Below are 25,458 nucleotides of genomic sequence, written 5' to 3'. Positions count from 1 at the left end.
TTTTGAGTTTACATACCATCTTCTCTTTCTCTTTTTCCACAAACCCTTCAGGTTGCTACATATATATGTCTTCATGCAGATCACCATGTAAAAATGCAGTCTTTACATCCATCTGTATAAGCTCCATATCCTCAACTGCAACCAAGCCCAAAATGTCACATTGATATTCATACAAAGCTTTGGAATGGCCTTTTGATTGTTATGGAAATGCCTATGCATATATGCTAAGTACCAAGCAAAATGAGCTGTCAATCTCACTAAAGGATCTAGAGATTGTGAATATTGTTGAGAAAAATGAAGGTAATTTTGGTATGCCTAACTAGCAGTTGTCTAGTCCCTTGGAATTAATGGCCAATTAATCTATGGTCCCATGAAAGAATCAGTTGAGCTCCATCCTCTTCTTCTCGAAATCTGCTGATCAAATCCTTCGTATCCACTAACCAACTGAGGGGATTGAGAAATAGAAGTGGAATAAGTAAAAGAGGATGAAGAGACGTGTAGGAAAAATCATAAAAATGAGGAATAAGCTAAAGGAGTGGCTGAAAATTTAAGCGAATCAGTTAGGAAAGATGTCAATTGATAAGCAGGAAAAGTAAAAGGCATATGGATAGATAGAGAAGGACATGGTGGAGAAGGGGAAAAGATGCGATCTTCAATGAAAGAACAATAGGTAAAGATTGAAATTTGAGGAAAACCCTGAGGTTGGAAAATGAGAGGTAAGATAGCTGCTGAGTTGGATTGATATAAAGGGAAAAATAAGTATCATAGCGATGGGCCATTTGTTGATAGTACAATAAGCTAGGAGTATAGGAACCTAAAACAAATCGTCAATGGTAGGCATCAAAGAAGGATAAATCAAATGGATGGTTCTTGGAAAGGTAAGCTAGGAGATCCACCCTCGGTTGGTTAGTGCTCTGCACATAAGTAGAAGTTGTATTTTGGCGTTGATTCAGGACTACAGAATCAATCATTGAATGCCATAAAGTGTCAGGGCAAGTAGCCACTTTAGAAGAATAGCACTGAAACATGTCATCTATCATCAACTCCAAATGATTGACATATAAGGCAGCTTGTAAGACCACATCCCCCACATACCAAGCTAGATCTACATCATCTGAAATTAACAGATCACCTCGTAGATACATATAAGACAGCAACATGGTATCCGTTGTCATAGAATCTTCAAAGACCATACGGACAACTTCTATCAGCAAATTAGAAGATGAAGCTCCACTCCAACCATCCTCTGGAAGAGGGAGATCCATCGTTGAGAGCTTAATATAGAAAGCCAACTTCTGCAGCTGATAGTGGACAAAAAAGGAATGGTCGGGAGAAACATACTCCTGAATATTCTCAAATGTAAACCATAATAAATCCGTCCTGGACTGCAATCTTGTTGAGATGACAAGCTCAACACATGCGGACATTAATGATGGACCGCCTAGTTAGATGGGTCCAACGTCTACACTTAGCACGTCGATGGTCATTAAGACTCTCACATGGCCACTGACTCATTACTTATTATATTCAGGTTGTTACACCTATTTACAGCTGGCATAGTTATAGCGCCAGTTGACTAGTGTAGTTGGTTATGCATTGTTTGACTTAGTAGGCCACTTTCCTTTATGTTGTATCTTATCTATACTTTGTATACATTGTAAAGTGTGTGTAAGAAGAAGAAAAAACCAGCAAGAAAACGTTTTGGCCTCCATCTCTCTTCTTGTCTCTTGAGTGAGCTTCTCCTTATGCATTATGTGTGTGTTCGGCGTAGCATCTTGAGCAAGTCCCCCCACCACGCGATTCTTGACATGGCATCAGAGCTGCACCATTGATTGAGGCTATTTTTGAAGGCTAAAGTGAAGGAGAGGAGCTAAGGATTCGAGCAAGCAAGCAATGGGTAAGAAGCTCTTCCATTCTCTACTTCTTCTCTTGGACAGTACCTGTGGAGGCACCAGAAGCATGGAAGAGCAAAAATCTCAGATTGTAGTGAGATTTGGTGTGCGTGAAGAGCGTTGTATATTCTGTAGATAGGCCTTTTAGGGCTTCCCGCTACTATTTTGGCCAATCTGAGGTCATTTCAGGCCTCATTTTAGACTCACAAGGTTGCGGATAGCAGTTTGAGGTATCCTGCAATTTCAGCTGTGTCTGTCATATACAGGTGCACAGGTTACAGATTTCAGATCTGTAAGTTCAAAGGTGTTTACCAGGAAATAAACACAAGGTTTATCTGCAAATTACTTACAGATTGCATGTATTGTTGAGCAGATAGTGAAAAAGGCTGTCTGGTGTATTGCTATGCACTACAGGTCGAGGGTTGCAGAAGATTTGCTTGATGTTTGGTATTAGTTTTGTGATAATGGCAGAGAATAGTGGAAACCCAATCATTGAGAAGCTCGACAAGAACAACTACCCTTTATGGAAGTTCCATGTCACGAACTTCCTTATTGGAAAAGGCCTCTACGAGTTTGTTTCAGGTGAAGAAAAGGAGCCGGAGGTGAGTGATCCTCCAACTGCAGAAGAGACAAAGGCACGGAAGGAATGGAATGCAAAAGACAAAAAGGTCATGTATTGGCTATCTGCAGTAATTGAGAATAATATGCTGGGACATATTAGAAATGCAGAGAATTCATATGCAGCTTGGACCATACTTGAAAGTATGTTTTCCGTAAATACAAAGACACGAAAGATTCAACTCAAGCAAGAGTTGAATACATTGAAGAAAGGGAAGATGTCTATCAATGAGTATGCACTGAAGGTAAGGAGCATTACAAATGCCTTGGCAGCGATTGATGCAATGCCTGATGATGATGATTTGATGTCGTCTAACTTGGATGGACTTAACAATGAAAAGGCTTGGAAGTCTTTTGTAACTTCCGTATATGTCAGAAAGCCATTTCCAAATTTCGATGAGTTGGTCTCCCTTATGATCACTGAAGAGATCAACATGCAGAGCGAGACATCTAAAAAAAGTGGTGAACAGATCCAAGCTTTCTACTCCAGTTCAGGAAGGGGACATGGCAGGTTTTCTTCAAGAGGCCGTGGTACAGGACGTGGTAGGTTCTCTTCAAGAGGTTGTGGTACAGGACGTGATAGTGACAACCAGCAAAACAGATTGAATCAGCAATTTGGTGATATGCAGGTTTCAAGAGGTTGTGGTAACTTTAGAGGCAGAGGGAGCTTTAGAGGAAGAGGTGGATAGCAGAACATAGGTTCTAACAACTCTGGTATTGTGTGTCACTACTGTGGCAAAGTAGATCATATTGCAGCCCAATGTTATGCTAAGAAAGATGATATTCGCAGTGGTAAGTTGCAGTAAGGAAACTATGCATCGTCTTCACGACAGAATAAAGACAAAAATGAATGTCTGTTTGTTATGTAGCATATGTTCAATGCTGTTACAGGAAAGCAAACACATGATGATGTTTGGTATGTTGATATGACTAGCCATGCAAAATGGTTTGGAGAGATACAGGATTTGCAAAATACAGGTTATGTGCAGACGGGTGATGATTCATACCACCCAATTTCACACATTGGAGAAATTCCCTTGTTCTTGCATGATGGTAAGACAAAGAGTCTTTCAGATGTATTACATGTGCCATCTATTACAAAAAACTTGGTGTCAGTAGGTTAGATGGTAGAGTAAGGGCTGCAAGTCAAATTTAATGCAAAGAGCTGCTTTGTAGAAGACTTCAATGACAAGTACAGGTTGGTTGTAAAGGGAAGTAGAGTTGGACTTATGTTTACTCTAGATACTAGAATTCCTACTATGAATGCTGCTATGTATGCTAAAGGAAAAGGTGTTGTTGCAGATATTGACATTTGGCACAAATGCATTGGACATGCAAATGTACAAAGGTTGAAATTAATGCAGTCCAAAGGGTTGGTTACAGATTTGCCTACATTTAGAATTGCAGAATTTCATAAGGTATGCGAAGCATGTCAGTTTGGTAAGTAGGCAAGACAACCCTTTTCACATGACAGAGATGTAAGCAGAAATATCCTTGATGTTGTGCATACAGATATTTGGGGGCCTACACAAAATGTATCTCTTGGAGGCAGTTCATACTTTGTCACATTCATTGATGATTGTTCTAGAAAGCTGTGGGTATATTTTATGAAGGAAAAGAGTGAAGCGTTTGAGCACTTTAGAACTTTCAAGGCTACAGTTGAAAGAGAAACAGGCTTGAAAGTAAAGTGCTTGAGGTCAGATGGAGGGGGAGAGTAACTCTCGAATGAGTTCAGTGATTTCTGAGGTCTCATGGGATAAAGAGATAGTTCACATGCATGTATACCCCACAGCAAAATGGGGTTGCAGAAAGAAAAAACGAGCATATTGTAGAAGTTGCACAGGCATTAATGGCTGAAAAGAATATACCCAAAATTTTTTTGTCTGAGGCTGTGCATACTGCTGTCTACATTATGAATAGAACTCCCACAGCTGCAGTTCATGGTATGACCCCCGAAGAATGTTTTATAGGTAAGAAGCCTGATGTCTCACACTTGAAAGTGTTTGGCTACATTGCGTATATTCATGTGCCAGATGAGTTGTGGAAGAATTTGGATCCAAAGGCTGAAAAGTGTGACTTTATTGGATACTCTTTAAAGTAGAAAGGGTATCGCTGTTATAACCTTGTCACATGTAAGTTCAAAGTGAGCAGGGATGTCATCTTTGATGAAATGAGCAGTTGGTATGCATCTAGTGGTGATGCATTGGATGATGATGATGATCATGACACTCATGTGCAAGCTGAAAAGCAAGAATCACGAACTCTTAGTGGACCAGACACGTCATCTGGTAGTCCTTGGTCTAGGAGACTAAGGAATAGCTCTACATCCTCAAGTGCATCTGGTAGCACTATAGGTAAAGACAAAGGAAAGAATAAAGTGTCAGATGGCATTAATATAGTTCTTGATGGATATTCCACTAGCTCAGAGAGCTTGGATGATGAGCTTGGTATTCCTTTTGTTGGGACCCCAAGTGTATAGAGAGCTCATAGTAATATAAAGGCTCCATTGAGTGATCCGGTGGTACGCAGATCTAGTAGGGTCAGATACCCTGTTAAAAGATTTGGTTTTGAAGGTTATGCAGCTCACCATTATGCTTATATGGTGAAACTAGTTGAGGATGTTAAGCCCACATGTCTTAAGGAGGCTATTGGTCATGCTCATTGGGATGCAGCAATGGATGAGGAGATGGCTGCATTAGAGGCCAATAGGACTTGGGATCTAGTATCATTGCCGAAGGGCAAGAAAGCTATTGGATGTAAGTGGGTTTATAAGATTAAGCACAATGCAGATGGTTCTATTAGTAGGTACAAAGCTAGGCTTGTTGCAAAAGGCTATGCCCAGACATATGGCATAGATCATGAAGAAACCTTCAGTCCAATTGCTAGGATGACAACTATCAGATGTGTAATTGCTTTGGTAGCAGCCAAAGGTTGGAGGTTGCAGCAAATGGACGTGAAGAATGCCTTCTTACATGGTGATTTACAGGAAGAAGTGTATATGGATCAGCTAGCAGGTTATGAAGATTTAGAGCATCCCACGTATGTGTGCAGGTTGAAGAAGGTGCTCTATGGGCTCAAGCAAGCACCTAGAGCATGGTCTGACAAGATCAGAGAGTATCTTCTCAATATTGGCTTTTATGTTTCTAATGTTGATCACTCACTTTATGTGAGAAAGGGAGATGCAGATTTGGTCATCATAGTCATCTATGTGGATGACTTGATTATTACAGGTGATAGTGATAGTGGAATTGCTAAAGTCAATGACTTTTTGAAGAAGAAGTCTGAGATGAAGGATTTAGGTGAGCTAAGGTACTTCCTTGGCATTAAGGTGATCAGATGTGATGATGGTATATGGCTGTCCCAAAGACAGTATGGCTTGGATATGTTGTCCAAGTATGGTATGACAGCATGCAAACCACTTTCAGTCCCGTTGGAGCAGAAGTTGAGTGCTGATGTTGGGGATGAGATAGAAGACCCTACTATGTTCAGGAGGATAGTGGGAAGTTTGATCTACATGACCATTACAAGGCCAGACTTGAGCTATACTGTTGGTCTTGTGAGTCAGTTTATGCAAGTACCTAGAAAGTCACATTTGGATGTAGTCAGATGCATATTGAGATATGTGAAGTCCACATTACATTATGAACTTTTCTATGAGGCAAGTACAGATGTACAGGTGTTTGGATACATAGATGCAGATGGGGCTGGTAGTGTGTTTAATAGAATATCTACCAGCGGATACATGTTCTCTCTTGGTAGTGCAGCATTTACTTAGAGTAGCAAAAATCAATCTACAGTTGCTTTGTCAAGTACAGAGGATGAGTATAGAGGTGTTTCTGTTGCAGCATGTGAGGTAGTATGGCTGCAAAAGTTATTGGCTGATTTAGATGTGCAGGTGGAAGGTCCAGTTGTCATTTATTGTGACAACGTGAGCAGTATACAGTTGGCTAGGAACCATGTGTTCCATGCCAGGACAAAACATATTGAGGTATACTACCACTTTGTGAAAGAGAAGGTACTAGCAGGTGAGATTGACTTGGTATATGTCAGCACACAGGATCAGATAGCTGACATCTTCACAAAGGCATTGGGTACAGAGAAGCTTCAAAAGTTTCGATGCTTACTTGGAGTTGCAGAGATGCAGTTGAGCTTAAGGGGAGTGTTAAGATGACAAGCTCAACACATGCGGACATTAATGATGGACCGCCTAGTTAGATGGGTCCAACGTCTACACTTAGCACGTTGGTGGTCATTATGACTCTCACATGTCTATTGACTCATTACTTATTATATTCAGGTTGTTACACCTATTTACAACTGGCATAGTTATAGCGCCAGTCGACTAGTGTAGTCGGTTATGCATTGTTTGACTTAGTAGGCTACTTTCCTTTATGTTGTATCTTATCTATACTTTGTGTACATTGTAAAGTGTATGTAAGAAGAAGAAAAAACCAGCAAGAAAACGTTTTGGCCTCCATCTCTCTTCTTGTCTCTTGAGCGAGCTTCTCCTTGTGCATTCTATGTGTGTTCGGCACAGCATCTTGAGCAAGTCCCCCCACCACACGATTCTTGACAAATCTTTCCACTTTATCTTGAAACAATGGACATAATATAGTATGTCTTTGAATAGTTGCCAAGTCCTGTTGAGATATAGAAGGAATCATAGGAACACTGGGGCTTGGAGGAATGAACCGTGGCTATGCCAGTTGGTCCTTCAACTACTTAATCTGGGAAGCTTGGGATTCCAATGTATTGCGAGTAGTCTGCAAAGCTAACAGTTTCGTATCTAAAAGAGTCTTACACTCTTGAACTTCTTTAGATATTTTCTCTTTCTCTTCCGAAACTCTAGTGACCTCTGACTAAGCCTCTGCTAATTGAATTTTCAAAGAAGATATTTCTTCTCTCTGGGTCTCAATCATTTGTGTCTGCTGCTCCATCTGCTTAAACAGATCAGCAAGAGTGTCTTTAGCAAAGGCTAACTCTGTGGTTGCCTTATGCATCTAGTCTTTGGATTGCATTAATTCTTCATAGAAAGAAGCATATAACTGTTGAACACAAGCTGTCACTAAGAGTTCAATAGAACTCTGGATGTCGTTACAAAGGAAAGGAATGGTATCCCCTGACACTAAACTGTTCAGCGAAGGAACTGATATTTCCAAAGAACCCTCTCGATGTGCCATGGAATAAGTTGTTACATGTAAGGTAGGCAAGGAGGTCACTTCCAGAGGTAGCAGAAACTGTTACTGAAGGAATGAGTGGTGGAACTTTCTCTGCTACACTCTTCAAGCGCCTCCGCTAAATGACCAATGGAGGAGGGGAATCAAGATCCTCTATGACAATGGGTTCTGAATCTTCTGAAGGTGGAGGGGGAGATACTGGATCAGATGGAGGAGGGTGTAGCACACCCTTCTTAAGGCTTGAATATGTCAAGAAAGCATATAAATATGAACCATAGGTTACGTTGGTAACATTCCCTCTAGTCACTTTGACAAAATGTTGGTCCACCTTCATAAGAACGTAAGTACTCCAGTCAATGGCAACCCCTTTTAACACCATCCTGGAAGCTGTGAAGAGCTCCTTGGACAAATAGTGAGATGGTGTCTTGGCAGGTATGAACTTGTCTTGGAGAAATTGGCAAACTAGCTTCCAGAGAGGATCAGTGATCCTTGAGAGAGACACTCCTGAAGTGTTAATCACCTTCTTGACATCGAGGGCACCCTGCTCCTCACGCGCGCCATCGCATCTCCCTCACCATCTCCCTCTCTGCATCATCATATTTGCTTCCTCCGCCACGGGTGCCCCTCCCTCTTCGCCACCCTCGCATCTTGCTTCTACTACTGCCTTTGCAGCCACAACAACTGCCCCTCCTCCTGCTATCTCACTCGCGCCTCCTCCTGTCTTATCCGTCCAGCAATTCCCCATCCTCCACTACCAGAGCTAGGTCCAGCAGCAGCCGCGCCTCTTGTCCCTCCTCCTCTCCTCCACCTCCTTCCCCTCCCCCCCTCCGTTGCTCGCCCATGCCTCCTTCTCCCCCAAACCCCTCCTCTCCCTCCCTTCAGATCCATCCCCAGCCCCAGTCCCCGCTCTTGCTCCAGCCCCGGCCCCAGCTCTGTACTTCCGTGTGATGACTGCTGGAGCGAGGGTGCCACCCTCACCCTCATCCAGGCCTGGGGCGACCGCTACTTGGAGCTCAACCGCAGCAACCTCAAGCAGAAGCACTGGGCGGATGTCGCCGACTGCGTCAATCAGCGCGCCAATGGCTCCAAGACCTCCAAGATCTATGTTCAGTGCAAGAACCGGCTGGCTACCCTCAAGAAGATGTACAAGTTGAAGAAGAGCAAGATGGTCACGGGTGGTGGCCCTTCCAAGTGGACCTTCTTCGAACGCCTGGATGATCTGATTGGCCCCAACAAGAAGCCCAAGAAGCCTACCCCGCCACAGCCTACACTTGCACCACCTGCGGCCGCCCCACCACTGGCATTAATTGCAAGAGCAAGCAGCCTACGCCATTGCGGCCTCCATCCCCAAACAAGAGGCTCCTGGAGGAGGTCGAGCAAAAGCCAACATCCCTCTTCTCTCCAAACCCCCCTCCTCCCGCCTACGCTTCTGCCACCTCTGCCCCGCCGCTTCCTCCTCCTCCTCTCGCCGCCTTCTTCTTCCTCCTCTAACCACTAACTACCTTTGTTAACTAGCCTCACTTTAGTTACACTAACCTACCCTGGTTACACTAACCTAACCCCCCCTCTAACCAGACCCCAATTCCCCCCCCCCCCCTTCTAGCCCCCTTTTCTACCCCTTCTCCATTATCCCCCTTTTAGCCCCCTTTCCCATCACCCCCACTCGCCATCACCCCCGTTTCTTATGGGTCCCTACACCACTCTATCCCCACCCTCCACACGCAGGCCCCTTACTGCCCGATGGTTCAGTGTGTACGTGTGTTCGCGCGGATGCCGCGGCCCACATGATATCGGGAGCTGTAGGCAAGTGTTCACGCGCGAGGACACGCATTTGGACTTATCCATGCGGTGGTGCGTGCCGTCACCGAGCACACACAGCTGTTTACACGCAGACCGGGTATCTCCTTTGATTTTTCACAAACCTGCGACAAATACCTAAAAACACTTAAAAACATTACAAAATTCACAAAAAATTAATTAAAAACAAAAAAATACTAAAAATTCCTTACTAAATTGGATAATTTTTTAGTTGATCTTACTGATTATAATACAGAGAATTAATTTCAAAAAAGTTAACAAAATTTGCCATTCTTTTTAAAATTCACTAAAAATTGAGAATAATTCATTAAAAATCCCTAAAAATCAGAATTAAATTCATAAAAATCACAAAAAATTCCATCAATACATTTGAACTTTTTTGGAATAGTTACTAAGCTAGCAAACGCCTTTGCACATGATCATCCTAATATTTTTGGACCCAAATGATAAACTTTTAATCTAGATTCATAAAAAAATCATTTTAAATTCCAAAAATAAGCTTTTAAATTACAAAATATTTAAAAATTTTACAAATCTATTGTTGAAGCCTGATGGTTTCATTCTCAATTAGGTTTGATTGATATTCTAATAAATCAAACATTTTAAAATAAAAAATATATAAAAATACAAAATATAAAATAAAAAACACACCTAAATTACATTTAAAAAAATAATAGTAATACTATCACCCAAACCCTAATCAACATTAACTAAACCAAATGCGATTCCACTAACATTGCCTTGATATTTATTTATTTTTTAAAATAATAAAGTATTTTATTTTTTTCAGTTAGTGGTTTTTTCTTTTTTGCTGGATTCCTTGCATTTGGGACTACTCAGTGCGTCCTCAGTCTTTTGCATACACACCGCTACCAGGTATCCATTTTTCGTGCTTTATTTATTTTTGGTCATCCATTAACCACAGTTAATTATTAAAATAAACTTTATTCACCCATTTTTTCACACACGCTCGCGCCAAACACGCCTTTTTCTAATAAATTAGAATCAACCCATCGTTCACTTTGCACGCGCTACGTGCGCTTTAGAGGCACTTCAATTTTAAATAAAAACGAACCATCCGTCACAAAAATGCACACTTTGAAAAAGAAGAGCGCTTCAGACACATTAAATTTTTAATCAATGAATATGCATTTAGAGACCTAAGTCTGGGGATTGCAGTCCGGGCTTTATTAAAAGTACCATTTTACATTAATAAATTGTAATTAACAATTTAAAAATAAACTATCATTTTCTTATTAAGGTTTACAATCTAATAAAATTTCAACCATTGTTAATAATTTATTAAAACGAACCCTTCACTAAAATCATTCCCCTCACTGCACTTTTTTTCCATTTTTAATAAATACGCTTCGTGGGATGGGTATGTATAGTCCTTTAAGTTGACATTGTTTATCAAAGTTCTGGTTATGTTCTGATTAGGTTTTTGAGATATTATGGTTTGATTGTGTGATACGATTACGGGTGCCGTCTGTAGTTTTCTTTTTTGCCTAATACGGGGTCTTGGATGCATGCTTGTTGCATAGCATAAAGCTTTCGATTGCATATGTATAGGAGTCATGCCGAATTTTTTCTAGGATGTGGGTTGTTTGGGGTGGTTAGTTGGTTAGTTACGTCTATGTGTGCTTATTTTGATCGATTTCTTTTTTATAGCTATTTTGTTGTTTTGCATGTATTCTCTGTGATTGTCTGTGTTTGTGGTGTGTGTATATTTCATCTGAATGGTGCCTCAAGCTCCTCCTCATGTTCAGTATGTCCCATTGATCAGTAGAGATTATTCTTTTCTATTGACTTTTGAGCCTATCGCGAAAGCTGGCCTTGCATCTTTTGTGGTTGCTTCACTCCCTTTGATTCCAGATGATCCAGCCCTATGTGATGAGTTTCTTGCGTCATACAGTAAGAAATCGGGCTTGGTTCGTGGTACTTCCATGGTCCTGACACCTAGAGGGTTAGTAAAGGCTTTGTCTCTTCTCTACAAAGGAGAACCCTTTGTTACAGCCAGACAGTTATTCTCAAATGACGAGATTCTCAAGCTATTACAGAAGTAGACTAAAGAGGTCCTTGATGTCAAGTAGGTGATTAACACTTCAGGAGTGTCTTTCTCAATGATTCACTAATCCTCTCTGGAAGCTAGTCTGCCAATTCTCACTATTTGTCCAAGGAGATCCAGGATGGTGTTAAAAGCGGTTGCCATTGACTGGAGTACTTACCTTCTTATGATACGAAGATGGACCAACATTTTGTCAAAGTGACTAGAGGGAATGTTACCAACGTAACCTATGGTTTATATTTATATGCTTTCTTGACATATTCAGGCCTTAAGAAGGGTGTGCTACCCCCTTCTCCATCTCATCCAGTACCTCCCCCTCCACCTTTAGAAGATTTAGAATCCATTGACATAGAGGATCTTGATTCCCCTCCTCCATTTGTCATTCAGCGGAAGCGCTTGAAGTGTGTAGTAGAGAAAGTTTCACCAGTCATTCCTTCAGTAACAGTTCCTGCTACCTCTTATTGGTATGTGGGGGATGTGGTCTTACAAGCTGCCTTATGTGTCAATCATTTGGAGTTGATGATAGATGACATGTTCCACTACCATCTTCTGCCACTTCTATTTCTCAACCCCCTCAGTTGGTTAGTGGATACAAAGGATTTGATCAGCAGATTATAAGAAGAAGAGGATGGACCTCAACTGATTCTCTCACGTGACCACAAATTAATTGGCCATTAATTCCAGGGGACTGGACAACTACTAAAGCATACCAAAATTACCTCCATTTTTCTCAACAATATTCACAATCTCTAGATCCTTCAGTGAGATTGACAGCTCATTTTGCTTGGTACTTATCATATATGCATAGACATTCCCATAACGATCAAAAGGCCATTCCAAAGCTTTGTATGAATGTCAATGTGAACATTGATTCCCAACAATTGGATGTCCTATATTTTCATGCCCTTTGTCTACCTAGCAGATACCTTGTTTTGCTAGAATAGATGTGCTGCCTTCAAGTCTTTCAGAATCCTCCAAAATCTTTTGTAGATGAGTCTTTATCCTTGGATTGCTTTCGTAATCATTAAGCTTTTAAGAGGGATCATCTTCATTGATACTCCTGGATGTCTCTTCTATGCTTCTTAATGAGACATCTTTTGGAGGTGCCATTTAGATGATTGTGTTTGTGTGTGTGTTGTAATAATTTGTATGTGATGAGTTCGTGCTAGTTGAATAATTTGTTCGAAAGTTCTTTTTTCAACTACTGATGGTGGATGGCAAGCCTACGATGGAAAGCTAAAGAACCTCTTATATCGTTTACAAATTTGTTATGACTTTTTATTGTTTATCAGATGTGTTAATAAATAACGAAGTTTTCCTTTAGTAATATTCTTTTCTAGAGACACAAGTGATAAGTTGGAGTCGTGGTTGAGTGATTGTTGAAGATACTAAAGAAGATCAAATTGAGCTCTTTACTGAACTTATATTCTTCTTTTCCTTAGGTCGTGAGGACGCTCCCTTTCTAAGTGTTAAGATATGTTGAGAGTGGAAAAAGACTAAAATTTTGACTAATTTTTGTTGTTTTTGAGGCCTGAATGGTTGATTTTTTATGGATTTAGAGTGATGTATGGTTGTTAATAGAAGTATTTGAGAGTGTTCTGGACGATATTGATTATGTTTTGGAATTTTATGATGATTTTTTAGTAGAAATACGAAGCTTTGTGATGTTCTGATAGATTCTGATTGGTTCTGATACCTTCTGTATAGCCTCTGTTTTGTTTTGATTTTCTTCTGTATAAAGCATGGATTTGTTAACCCTCAAACGAACAAGGTGGAAAAGCTAGAAAATCTAAAGCAGAAAACAAGGCCAAGGCAAAAGTGAAACAGAAGATGAAGGCATGCCAAGAAAAATCTAGAAACACAAGAAGCACAGAAAAGTCCTAAATAAGGAAAAAAGGCGCACAAGGAAAAGCGCAAGTCAATACTTTTGTAAAAGAGTACAAGTGCATCATGGTTTAATTTAAAGAGCGTCGGGCTCTCACCCGTGCAATTTGTAAAGGTAGATGGGCGGTAGGAAGGAAGCTAGGAAGATAGAATGACAATGGGAAAAAGAGCCTAGACCACATCCTGCCATGTAAAAAAGGAGATAAGGGGATGACCGCCCAAAAGGGATTTAGGGTTTTGTATATAAAGTTGAAAAGTGAATGAGAAGCTCATTCGTGTGTGTGGCCAAAAGTGGCTCTCCTCTTCTTCTTCTTCTTCCTGTTCTTCGTACTTGCTTGAGTTATGCTTGAGGGAGGGAGTGTGAGAGTGTGAGGGAGTGAGTGTGTGAGGGTGAGGAATCGAGGAGGAGAAGCTCTCCATCTTCTTCTCTCTTCTTCTTATTCTCTTCTCTTCTCTTGTCTTGCTCGCACCTATGGAGCTTGGAGCATGGAGCTTGAGGATGGAGCTTGCTTGAAGCTTGCACTTGGATCGTGGAGCTACCGGAGTGCACGGGAGAGGAGGTAACTCGATCGGCATGGAGGTAAGCTCACTACACCTGTAGATATGGATGGCGCGTCGGCTATGTGAGAGGTAGCCATTAGTGCTCGACTTGGAACGCTTGAAACAATCAGTGGTCCGAGGGTCTTGGTAGTTGAGCGAAAGCTCCCACATTTTGGTTCCATTGCTGGGACCAACGAATTCAAGGCTTGAGCGCTTGCGCGCTTCGAATCGACCATTGAAGTAGGGTTTTTCTTGAACCGGTGCTTGAGGTAGATAGGTAGGAAGTGAGGGAGTTTGAAGAGGTATTCTATCTCCTTAGCAAGTAGGTTTTTGTTGTTTTGGACTTGGGAAAGCATGATGGAGTAGTGTAGGTATTTTCCTTATAGTTTTTTCTTGCATTTAGAAAGGATAGGAGAAAACGTTGGAGCAAACAGTAGGGTTTTCTGTTGCTGTATAATAGGCTGAAACAGGGAAAAGAAGGGCGAGAAATGAAATTTTGGGTTAAATGTTAGTAAGAGAAGTAAGATTAAGGTGAATGCACGCCTGGACAAGGTGATAAGGGGCCAAGAGTGGCAAGAAAGGCCACATTGTGCATTGCAGGGTTTCAGGAGAGCAGGAGAGACGAAGAAAGCTTCGTTGAGTAGATCCGCTTTGATCTAGCTATTCGAGAGTTATTTGCCCATCCCAAGTAATTCCACACCTTCCACTGCATGAGTAGGTTGGATCTAGAGCTGCTCGACCAGTAGGACGGCCTCCATCACTCCATGCGACAAATTTTTTGAATTTCGACAAAAAAATGCATCATGTTCGACCCGTCCGAGTGACCGCGATTCTAGGCCCAGTCTCAAAATTGGTCCTCGGGCTGCTCGGCCATTTGGCCCTTGGCCCTACCGACTCGACCCAACCCCATTCGGACAAGTTGACATTCGGCCTCGGCCGAATTTACCACTCGGCCCTCGGCCCACTTGACTCGGCCCTTGGCCCACTCGGCCACTCGGGCCTCGGACAACTAGACTCGGACTGGCCAAATTTGACATTCGGACCAGTTATATTTGGCCCTTTCTACTCGGCTCTCGGATGGGCCGAATTGGGCATTTGGCCCCTGCAATTCGGACCTGTTGGATTTGTCCAAATTTTAACCTGTAGACCCTGAAACTGACCGAGAGACCTAGGCAAGTCTTGTGGTTCATGTCTATCAGTTTGTTCTACCCATTGCTTCAACCCTTGCCATAGCGTAGGGTTTTGCCTAAGAAATTCTCCTAGTGGCAATGTCATAGGCGTTTATAGAGGTGTTGTGAACAAATTTCCAATTGTCTTTTCCTCCTCTACTTCATGGGCTTCCTACCAATTCTCTTGGATGGCTTGTCTATTCATGGCATCCATGCTCTATCTATGTAGCTATGCATGTGATGATGTTGCCTCCCCTACTTTGAAGTACATAGGAGAGATTGGTGGGCTCATAGTTGAGAGTTCATTGATCTCATCCTCAACGATAGGTTGAGCATCTTGCAAGTGAGCTTGTGCTTCTTTTATCCATTCTTTGACCTTATCCACAACCTTTCGTTGCTAGTTGGGGTTAGGGTACTCTCCAATCTTAGCACTTCCCTTCGTCCTTGTCATAGGATTAGATGTTTGAGTTAATGCATCAATAACCTAATTTCCCTTTGTTAAAGTCATTGAACTCTCTATTTTTCATGTTATTTTTGCATCAGACCCCTTTCTTCTCCTTTGTTGGCTCTTTTTTCCTATAGAGGCTACATCTAGGTTTCTAGATCTAGGTAATGAGATACCAAGGTGCTTTGTTTGGGCTTGTGTCATGGCATTTATGGGGATGGGTGTAGCATTGTTATTTGGTGACTCAACACAATAGATTTCGAGTGGCACAAATGGCATGATTGTTGAACTAGTGGAGGGTTTTTGCCTAGGATAATTAGCAAAAAGTGTGTAACTCCATATTCGGGACACCTCAAGTTGGCCTTCTCCCTATTTTCTTGCTTCTTTTTAGGGCAACAGGATGAGATATGTTGTGGATGCCATGGGCTCATGGTTTTGACCTCCCTCTCAAGCCTCTACCTCTCCCTCTTCCTAAAGCCATTATCAGAACAAGCCTAAAGTCCATCAGTATGGGATTACCCTCCTTGTCATAAGAGACATAAGGATTCACATATGAGTTTTTCTCCAATGGTTTCTCTACAGAGTGCATTGGAGCATCGCTGGTGGATGGGTCACTATAGGTCGTCTTGACAATCTAGGGATTCTTGTTGGGTTGATGTTGATCCTTGGAGCAGCTAGCTTTGAATCACTAGGTGTGGGTAGAGCCCAAGGGGCTCCCCTTCCAAAGTAAGGCTACCTAACTCCTAGATAGTATGGTTGATTGTAGGGTTGCTAGTATGGCGACTGGTCATGCATAGAGTCATGCCCAAATCTTCCACAGTTAGCACAATGTCAATATCTAGTATTGGAGCACTCACATGGCAAGTGGTTCTCTCCAGAATGCACACACTCCACGTGAGGTGGCACTAGCCTTCGTATCAATTCCTATAGTTTGGTCATCTCTGACTTTAGATCAACTATTGCTTGGGTCTAGTCGACACTCTTTCCTTCATCTTGCTTGCTAGGGGCCGATTGCTCACTAAGTGGTGTGGTTCTCTCAGCATTTCTAAACATGTTATTCCCTTGCCATGTGACCATAGAGCTTCTCTCTCTAAGTAACTTATCCACTCATATAGCTTCCTCAAAGACTCTTTTCAACACATCCCTTTACAAGTTTGAGTTGCTCTCTAAGGCCTTGTAGAGTTCTTCATTTTGTAGATCCCGTTGATGTGAATACAATGGAGACCACTCTCTCGTTGGGTCGCTCAGTGTTACTACAAGTATTCTTTTACAAAGACTCCTCACGTGAGTGATGTAGTCTCATATGCTCTCTTTGTCTTTTTGGCTAATATTCATCAACTTAATAATGAGGTTATCAGAGTATCTTGCCTTTGAGAATCTCTTGATGAAGAGATCCTTCAAATTGTTGAAATTATTGCATTCGACATTATCTAGGCTAGTAAACCAAGTATGTCCCTTGTCTCTAAGCAAAGGCTGAATCCTTATGCCTGTTGAGTGGGGGCCATGAGGTTGTTGGCCTCACACACATGCTCAAACTACTCAACAAAGCTGTAGGGGTCATTGCTTGCTTGATATTTATCAAGTTTCTTGCCAAATATGGGTATCTTTGTTTGGCTCCTAGCATTTGCAGTGACTCCTAGCTCAAGCTAACAATGATGCTACCAAGGCTACGCCACTTTTCTTGACGTTGGTATTGTCTACCAATCATTTTGTGAGTAGCTCACTCATTGTAAGGTTTGCTTCCAAGGCTTTCCCCCTGTCAGCATTTCCTCCCATTTTGTTTCTCCTTGAGATGGCTAGGATCTTGTGACCCTTTTTGAGCTCTCTCTTCTAGTACAACCTCTAAGCCCTTTGCTCTTAGCTATAGCTCACTATGCATTGCAGTGCTATCCTTCCTAGTCTCCTCTCCTCCTCTCCTCCTCAAGGTCGGCTATGATATCAATTATAGATCTTCCATGATGTGCTAGCCTTGTCTATTGGTCATATTGTATAATAAGTTGTTAGATTTCATTTAGGTACCCTACCATGTTGAGATCAAGGTCTAGGTTGAGGTCATTCTTGTTCGAGCTGGTACATGACATGGTGGTTGTCTCCTGACCCGCTAGTATTTCTATGAGGTTGACTAGGTTGGCTAAAGATGTATCTCTAATTTTGGACATTCCTTCCTTCTCTTATTAGTTATCTGATGGTTCTATCTTTCCTAGATCTTTGTTTCTAGTGCCTTGGGTCACTTGTCTGGTTCTCAAGGTTACACTCCTACTGTTGGGTCTTTTTTAGCTTAATCCCCTTTAGTTTGTTTCTTGTTAATCCGATCACTTTGCAAATGTACACACACTTATACGCTTGAGCGGTGCGACTCAATGTGAATTGTGTGAAATCAGGCTTTCCAATTTTCACATGTGCTTAAGTGTCTATAATGTAGAGTGTAACCTTTGATGAAGTCAATCACATCCAATCAGTTTCATGTAGTTGCAGATCTTTCGTGTGGATCATGATTACTCCTAATAGTTGATTTTAGCTTCTTCATGATTTTTGATAGATGGGTTGATGTGTGATTGGCTCAGGTGATCAAATAGAGTCTCTAAGAAGGATAAGCGACTGGGATTGGTAATTTCAATCACTCCTAGACTATTAGGTCAAGGTTTTGGGTACAACAACTCTATGGACTCATCTACAAGACTATGTTCCAACCTGGGTTGTGAGACAACTAGTTGTAGCCCCTAACAGGTCTTGGAATAATAAAAAATGGTCAAAATTGGTATTCTGGATAACTCATATGAGTCCCAAACTATGTAGTCCAAGTCCCAAATTTGATTGTCCAAGTGGGCTCTCAAGAAAAATGACCATTGAGGGACTGAAAATGGTTCGATTTTGAAGAGAATTTGGCTATCCGAGGCCTATGAGTCCTTATCCGAGTGACGCATGGAAAAACACCAAATGGTACAAAATTGATTCAATGCACTACTTGATACTACATCTAGGGTTCTGGCTTAATGGAACAAACATTAGTGAAGACTTAGGGCATACTTGAAACACCTTAATATGAGGATACCAAAGATTACTGCTACTGCTACCACTTGACTTGTAGCTCTCTATCTCTCTCACTAGCTCTCTCTCTCAATGTCTCAAGGTGCAAATGAGCTCCCTCTTCCCTCTTTCTCACATTTTGTTCTCCTCTTTTTCTTCCCTATCTCTATTCTTTTCTAAGCATTAAAAATCTTTTTCCTTTCTTTCTCTGTTCCCTCATTCTCACCTTTTGTTTCCCTTTTTTTCTTCCCTGTCCTTATATTTACCCAGGCATTAAAAATATTCTTCCTTTTTTTCTTTGTTCCCTTATTTCTTGGTTATACAGAGACTTATATTTTCCTTCTTTTTTTCTTATTTCCCAAACCTTAATGTCTAAAACCTAATCAAAATACACTTCTCCCACTCTAACCAATGCTCACAAAGCTTCCTAAACTTGAACTAATCCACAAGAGATATCAAATGGCCTCTGAATTCCTCACTTCCTACCTAAAATCAAGCTTCATTTCAAAGACAAACTCCTGCTCCATCACTTGATTTGGAATGCGCAAGCACTCAAGCTCTGAGAGCTATGGTTACCTCTCACATAGCTGTGCGCACTCTCCCACACACAAATATAGTGAGCTTACCTTAGCCTGTGCCTCTCACATAGCTGTGCGCACTCTCCCACACACAAATATAGTGAGCTTACCTTAGCCCGTGCCTTTCATTCTTTATAACTTGCACGAGAGAGGGGTTGGTGCTCTTTTACAAAATGAATTACAATGCACGAGGCACACTTCTTCCTAAATATTAAGGTGCACTTATTCTTGTGTGCTTCCTCTTACATTTAGAATTTTTCATGCACAACGTGTCTTCAAATTTTCCTAAGTGTGCCTTTTTCCTCTATCTTTCTCTTTCTGTGGGCTTGTCTTCCACTTTTGGGTTTTTAGATTTTTTCCATCTTGGTCTTCCAAGGATTAACACTCTCTCAAGGTCAAGTATCCATGCCAAAAGGCAAACCACTTTGTAAGTTTTGGTCAATGAAGCAATTGAATCTTAGTCAAGTTTGGCACTAAGACAACAAGGAAGAATCAATTGGCTCTAAGCTTGGAATTATCAATGCAACAATTGGGACTTAATTTTTATTGGTGTTGAAATTGTGGGCTTTATGATTGGCTTCTCCTCTCAATCCCTTCGGTCTTGGCGCATTCCCTAAATGAAACTTGATTCTATTCAAATTTGGCTTGATACTCTCCCTTGTATTTTTGTATTTTTTATTTCTATATTGTTTTCACTTCAACGAACACACAACCAAATGAACATGACAAGCATGATGCATTTTCAATCTACAATAATGTCACACGGTTTGTTTAATTAAGAAGAGTTTGAGTTATGAATTGTGAGTTTTATGTTTTATATTTTTATATTTTTGTGTTTTTTTTATTTTATTGTGTTTTTTAGCTTTAGTTTTGTGTTTTTTCTAGTCCAACAAATGCAATCTTTTTTATCTCAATCCAATGAACCAGTTTTTATGTAGTGAACTCACCTATCTTACCTTTCCACATTATACTCCAAAATCTTGAAGGCTCAAAGATGGTCCCCATGTCCCAAACAATAATGATACTCCTTTCCATCCACCAATATGTACACCAATGAGTCCAAAAGCTAATAGAGAAAAAGAAGAAAAGCAAGAAGATGACATAGGGTTTCACCTTCCCTCAGTCCCTTGCTCAACACATCTCTCTCACACACTCTCTCTCACTCACTCTCAATAACAAAGGCAAGAAGATAGAATAGAAGAAGAGAATAGAATGCTTCAATAGTTGCACTAATAAAGCTTCAACAACATGGATGCACCAAAAGGGTAAATACAAATGAGTCCTCCCACCCTTATATAGACCAAGAGTAGGGTTAGGATTAAGTTATGTCTCTAGGGTGGTGCCTCATTTGTGTTTTAGGGTTTTCATGCCACTTTGTATTTTAGGGTTTCCACAAATGTGAATGATAATTTTTACCCTCTTTTAGATATCCTATCCAAACTTTGCAAGATCTAGCTAGTCACTCCTTCAAGCGTGCTTGTATCTTAGCCCAATTAGACCTAGCCTACGCTATTGTAAGTACAAATTTATGTAGGAAACCCACACAATAGTTGTGGGTATGACAAATACAACTATAGGGAATAATACAATGTGCATGGTGGAGTAATCTTAGCTCTCATAGAATAATACATCCATGAATATATGTGTCCATGAAGTCCAAAAAATAATACAAGTCCCCAAATATAATAAATTGGAGCTTTAAAAAACAATATCCTTCCAAAAATATTATCAAACACTTACATTTTGACTTTGCCTTCTCAGAATACTATTAACAATGATAAAGTGCTATGTGCAAGGTGGGAAAAAAATGATGTTCCCTAGTTTCTCCTTAGTGATGGGGTGTACAAGGTTGTCTAGGTGCTCATTGTATTGCTCGTGAAGGTGTTCTTGTTCTGCCCATGTCACAGGCCACTCTAGGATTTGCATGTGTTCCTCAGCTAGAATTCCAATAGGTGGACTAAGGTGCGTGACTTAAAATTGTCATACAACTGGACTCTCATGACAAGTGAGAAAAATCTTGAGAATAGGAACCCTGAAAACAATGCATAGTCAAAGTATGAGGATTGCAATGATGAGTACAAAGAATATCATTCCATTAGTGATAAAATCAAAGAGGAAGTGGAGACCATAGAATATGACATGGATGGAAGAGTGATTGAGAAAATCGGAGTAGATTCAAAATCCCGAGAGGTCAATGCTTTTAGAGTGAACAAAGGAGTTCTCAAGGTAGATTCTGATCGAACTTGGCTAGAATGCCTAGAGGCAGTAGATTATGAGTAAGCGGGGTTAGTCCAGCCTAGCACCACATTATTATTTGGAGTGGAGTTAGTCTCAAAACTACGACCACTAAGGGAGACAGCCTCGTCAACCAGTGAGGATTGTGAATACAACTCTGAGTCAGAGGTGAGCTCTAAAATTCCTCAACCACCTAGAACCAAGTGCACTAAGGGGGATCTCCCAATCCACCTAAGGTACAAGTCGCTAAAGGAAGAGAGAAGGAAATAATCAAAGTCTGCGAAAGTTGACCAACAAAAGAGACCCTAGGATTTTCCCAAGTGCTTCACAAAGAAGGGTGATTAAATATCAGTGTTAATAGAAGCCAAGAGAAAAAGGTAGGCAAGTGAACCCATCAAAGGACCAACCAAAGTTAAGGAAGTCAACTTGGCAAGGTAAGGGGACAAGTCTCAGCCCATGTACATAACAGATGACCTAACTAAGGAGGAAGAGACTAATCTCACAAACCTCTTAAGGGAATCATCTAATGTATTGGCATGGTCCTTAGATGAGCTAAAAAGAGTAGATCCAAGTATCATGACTCATAATATTTTCATGACTCTTTATACAATAGTAGTTAAGCAACAACCATACACAAAGAATCCTAAGCATGCATATGCACTGAAGGAAGATATTAATAAGCTATTAAATGTAAGATTCATTTACGAGATAGAGCACATTGACTAGGTATCACCCATAGTGATAGTCAGAAAAAAATAATGGGAAGATTTGAGTGTGCATGAACTATAAAAAGGTCAATGTAGTTATAAAGAGAGACAACTACCCATTACCATACATTGAGTACATGCTAGAGATAGTGGTAGGAAAGAAAGCCTATAGTTTCGTGGATGGCTTCTCAAGCTATAACTAAGTGCAAGTCCATTTCGACGACAGGCACAAGATGGCATTTTCCACTGAATGGGGGGTGTTTGCCTACATAGTCATGCAATTTGGGCTTACCAATACCCCTGCTTCCTTCCAACACCTTATGTGTGCCATTTTCAAGGGCATGCTTGGAAATTGGTTGGAGGTATTCATTGATGACCTGTGAATCCACAACCATTTTGGAAGAACACTTACGAAAGCTATGAATAGTCTTTGAATGTTGTAGCAATATGGTCTCTCATTGAGAAATGGGATAGCTATAGACTCCTTGAAAGTCAAGGTAATTGTAGACCTTCCCCCTTCGACCAATTTCAAGGGAGTTCAATGCTTCTTAGGTCACACAGGGTACTACCACGAGTGGTTTGTGTTGAACTTTACATTGATCGTTAGACATTTGTACAAGCTATTGATAGTATTTGAGTGGACAAAATAATGTCAACAAGCTATGAAAGACTTATTCAGGCTCTAACCTTAGATCCTATCCTAAGAGCCCCATATTGGTCCATTTGCTTCCATGTGCACATTGATGCATCAAAATATGTCATGGGAGCAGTGTTGTGCCAACCTAGTGAGCATAACCTCAACTATATAGTAAACTTTGCTAGCAGACAACTCATTGATATGAAAATGAACTATTCCATAGCAGAGAGGGAAGGATTAGCCATGTCGTTCACCGTAAAGAAGTTTAGACACTATCTTTGAGTGACACCCTATCTTCTTTGTGGATCATCAATCATTGCTTTATCTTGTGAACAAAACATGTGCAACATGATGCATTGCTCAATGGTTGCTTCTACTTTTGGAATTTCACTTTACTTCTTTAAGATTAGTGTAATTCCAAGCAAACTTATTGTGGTATTCCTTGAGTAAACTAATGATTCTACATTTATGTGCAACATTAAGATCATATAGATTGAAGATTGGCTTAGTGAGTTCCCCTTCCTCTACAAGGTTCACCTCCTTCACCTTTACATGTCCTTTGATAGGTTTTCTAGACTCTCCTTGTCTCTTTGCACCAAGCATAATGATGACTGGATCCCCTTTATTGTACTTTGTGAAATGCCTTGAGAGATCTAATGTTTTTATTGATTGCTTGCTTTAGAATCTAAATCATTTTAAGTATTCTTGAGCCTCTATCGTCTCAAATGAACGGAAGATTTGGTTTTGATTTTCATGTTTGAATTGGCTGATGAACTTCAAGGTTAGTATCCATGCTTTCTTCCAACTTTGAGCTAGATCCTTTTGATGGTCATAGAGCATCAATGTATCCTCTTTTTTTACTCTACTTGAGGGGTGGGAAATAGAACCATTAGCTAGTACCATGATTGTTCATGATCTAAGGCCTTTAAATGTTCTAACCATTCTAGCTATGATTCCACTTTAACTATATCAACATCTATTAGCAAGTTTTCTACCTTTAAGGGCTTAGGGTTAGCTCAGATTTGCTCTATGATTTAGCCATTTATGTCATAGCCAATGGACTCATATCCTGAGCCTTTGAAACTCTCATATTTAGTCGATGTATCTTTTGAATCACTTTCTTCCCACTCTCTATATCCTCATATTTAGTTGGTGTATCTTCCAAGTCACTTTATTCTCACTATCTATATCCTTTGTCCACATTAAGGAAACAAAAAGGTCATTGTGTTAATCAAACAACATATGATGTAACTATGTCCATTGCCAACTTGAGCTAGCAAGAAACTCCTCAAACATTATTAGATTAGCTTCAAGCTTTCCTTTGAAACAAGGATTCCATTGTGTGAGTATTTTCTAAAGCTCAAGTCTGTTTCAAGGAGTGCCATATCCTATTGATTTAGATGGTGTCATTGAATCAAGGTTCATCATTAATACTAACACCAAGTATCTTTACATATGAGCTTAAAACTTGTGCACAGTAGTTTCTCATGTTCCACTTTTACTCATTTGCTCATGACCTCCATGATACTTGCCTTCCTTTGTGAATGGAAATTCTAATGTGGCTAAAATGTGTATCCCATCTTGCTTATTCTCAAGGCAAGGGTTGTAGCCATTTAGTTGCCTTTAGATAAGAGAAAAATCCATATCTCCTTGTAACATGTTGGAGATGGCTTCCAAGTCCATTAAAGTGGGTTTTCAACTTTCCATTTTGATTCTCACATTATTTGTTTTATTACCTACAAAGACAAGGCCATTCCCTGGTCCTCAATACATCTTGCATTTTATATCTAGGGACACCTAAGCAATAAGTAATAGTCAACTCCTTTCACAACCACAATGTTGATGGAGAATTAGTGTTTGCAATCATGATTATCAACCAATCCTTGAGCACTCCCAATGGGTGGACCTTAAATCCATCAACAATAGTCAGATTGAAATGGACCTAGGGGACTTCTTGATTGACAATGCTAAACCCCACTCCCATATCAATTGTCCCCTATCTAATGGATCCACCTAAGGATCATGAATTGCATGGTGGGGGGACTTGCTTGAGCTACTATGCTAAGCACACTTAGTACACACAAGAGGAAGCTCACTCAAGAACACAAGAAGAGAGATGGAGGCCAAAACTTTTTCTTCATGTTTTTTATTTCTTCCTCACATAATACAATATACACAAAGTATAGATAATATTTAATAAAAAGAAAAGTGGCCTACTGAGTCAAATACTATATAACTGACTATACTGATCGACTAGTGTTATAAATATGTCAATTATAAGTAGTTGTAACAAACCAAAAATAATAAGTGAAATAATATATAATTGACTATACTAATCGACTAGTGTTATATATATGCTAATTATAAATAGGTGTAACAAACCAGAAATAATAAGTGATAAATCAATGGCCATGTAGGATCATAATGACCACTAACGTACTAAGTGTAGACATGCATACCCATCTAACTAGGAATCCCAACATCGATACTCACATGTGTTGAGCTTGCGATCTCAACATTCCCCCTCAAAGCTTAATTGCATCTCGGCAACTCCAAGTAAGCTTCAATATTTTTGAAGCTTCTATGTACCCAATGCCTTTGTGAAAATGTCACCTATCTAATCATGCGTAGTAATATATACCAAGCTGATCCCTCCTACAAGT

This window comes from Lygodium microphyllum, chromosome 11 (assembly GCF_053477565.2).
Source record: "Lygodium microphyllum isolate KBCC chromosome 11, Lygodium_microphyllum_v1.1.10, whole genome shotgun sequence".
NCBI classification, from domain to species: Eukaryota; Viridiplantae; Streptophyta; class Polypodiopsida; order Schizaeales; family Lygodiaceae; genus Lygodium; species Lygodium microphyllum.
This window is presented reverse-complemented; position numbering follows the sequence as displayed.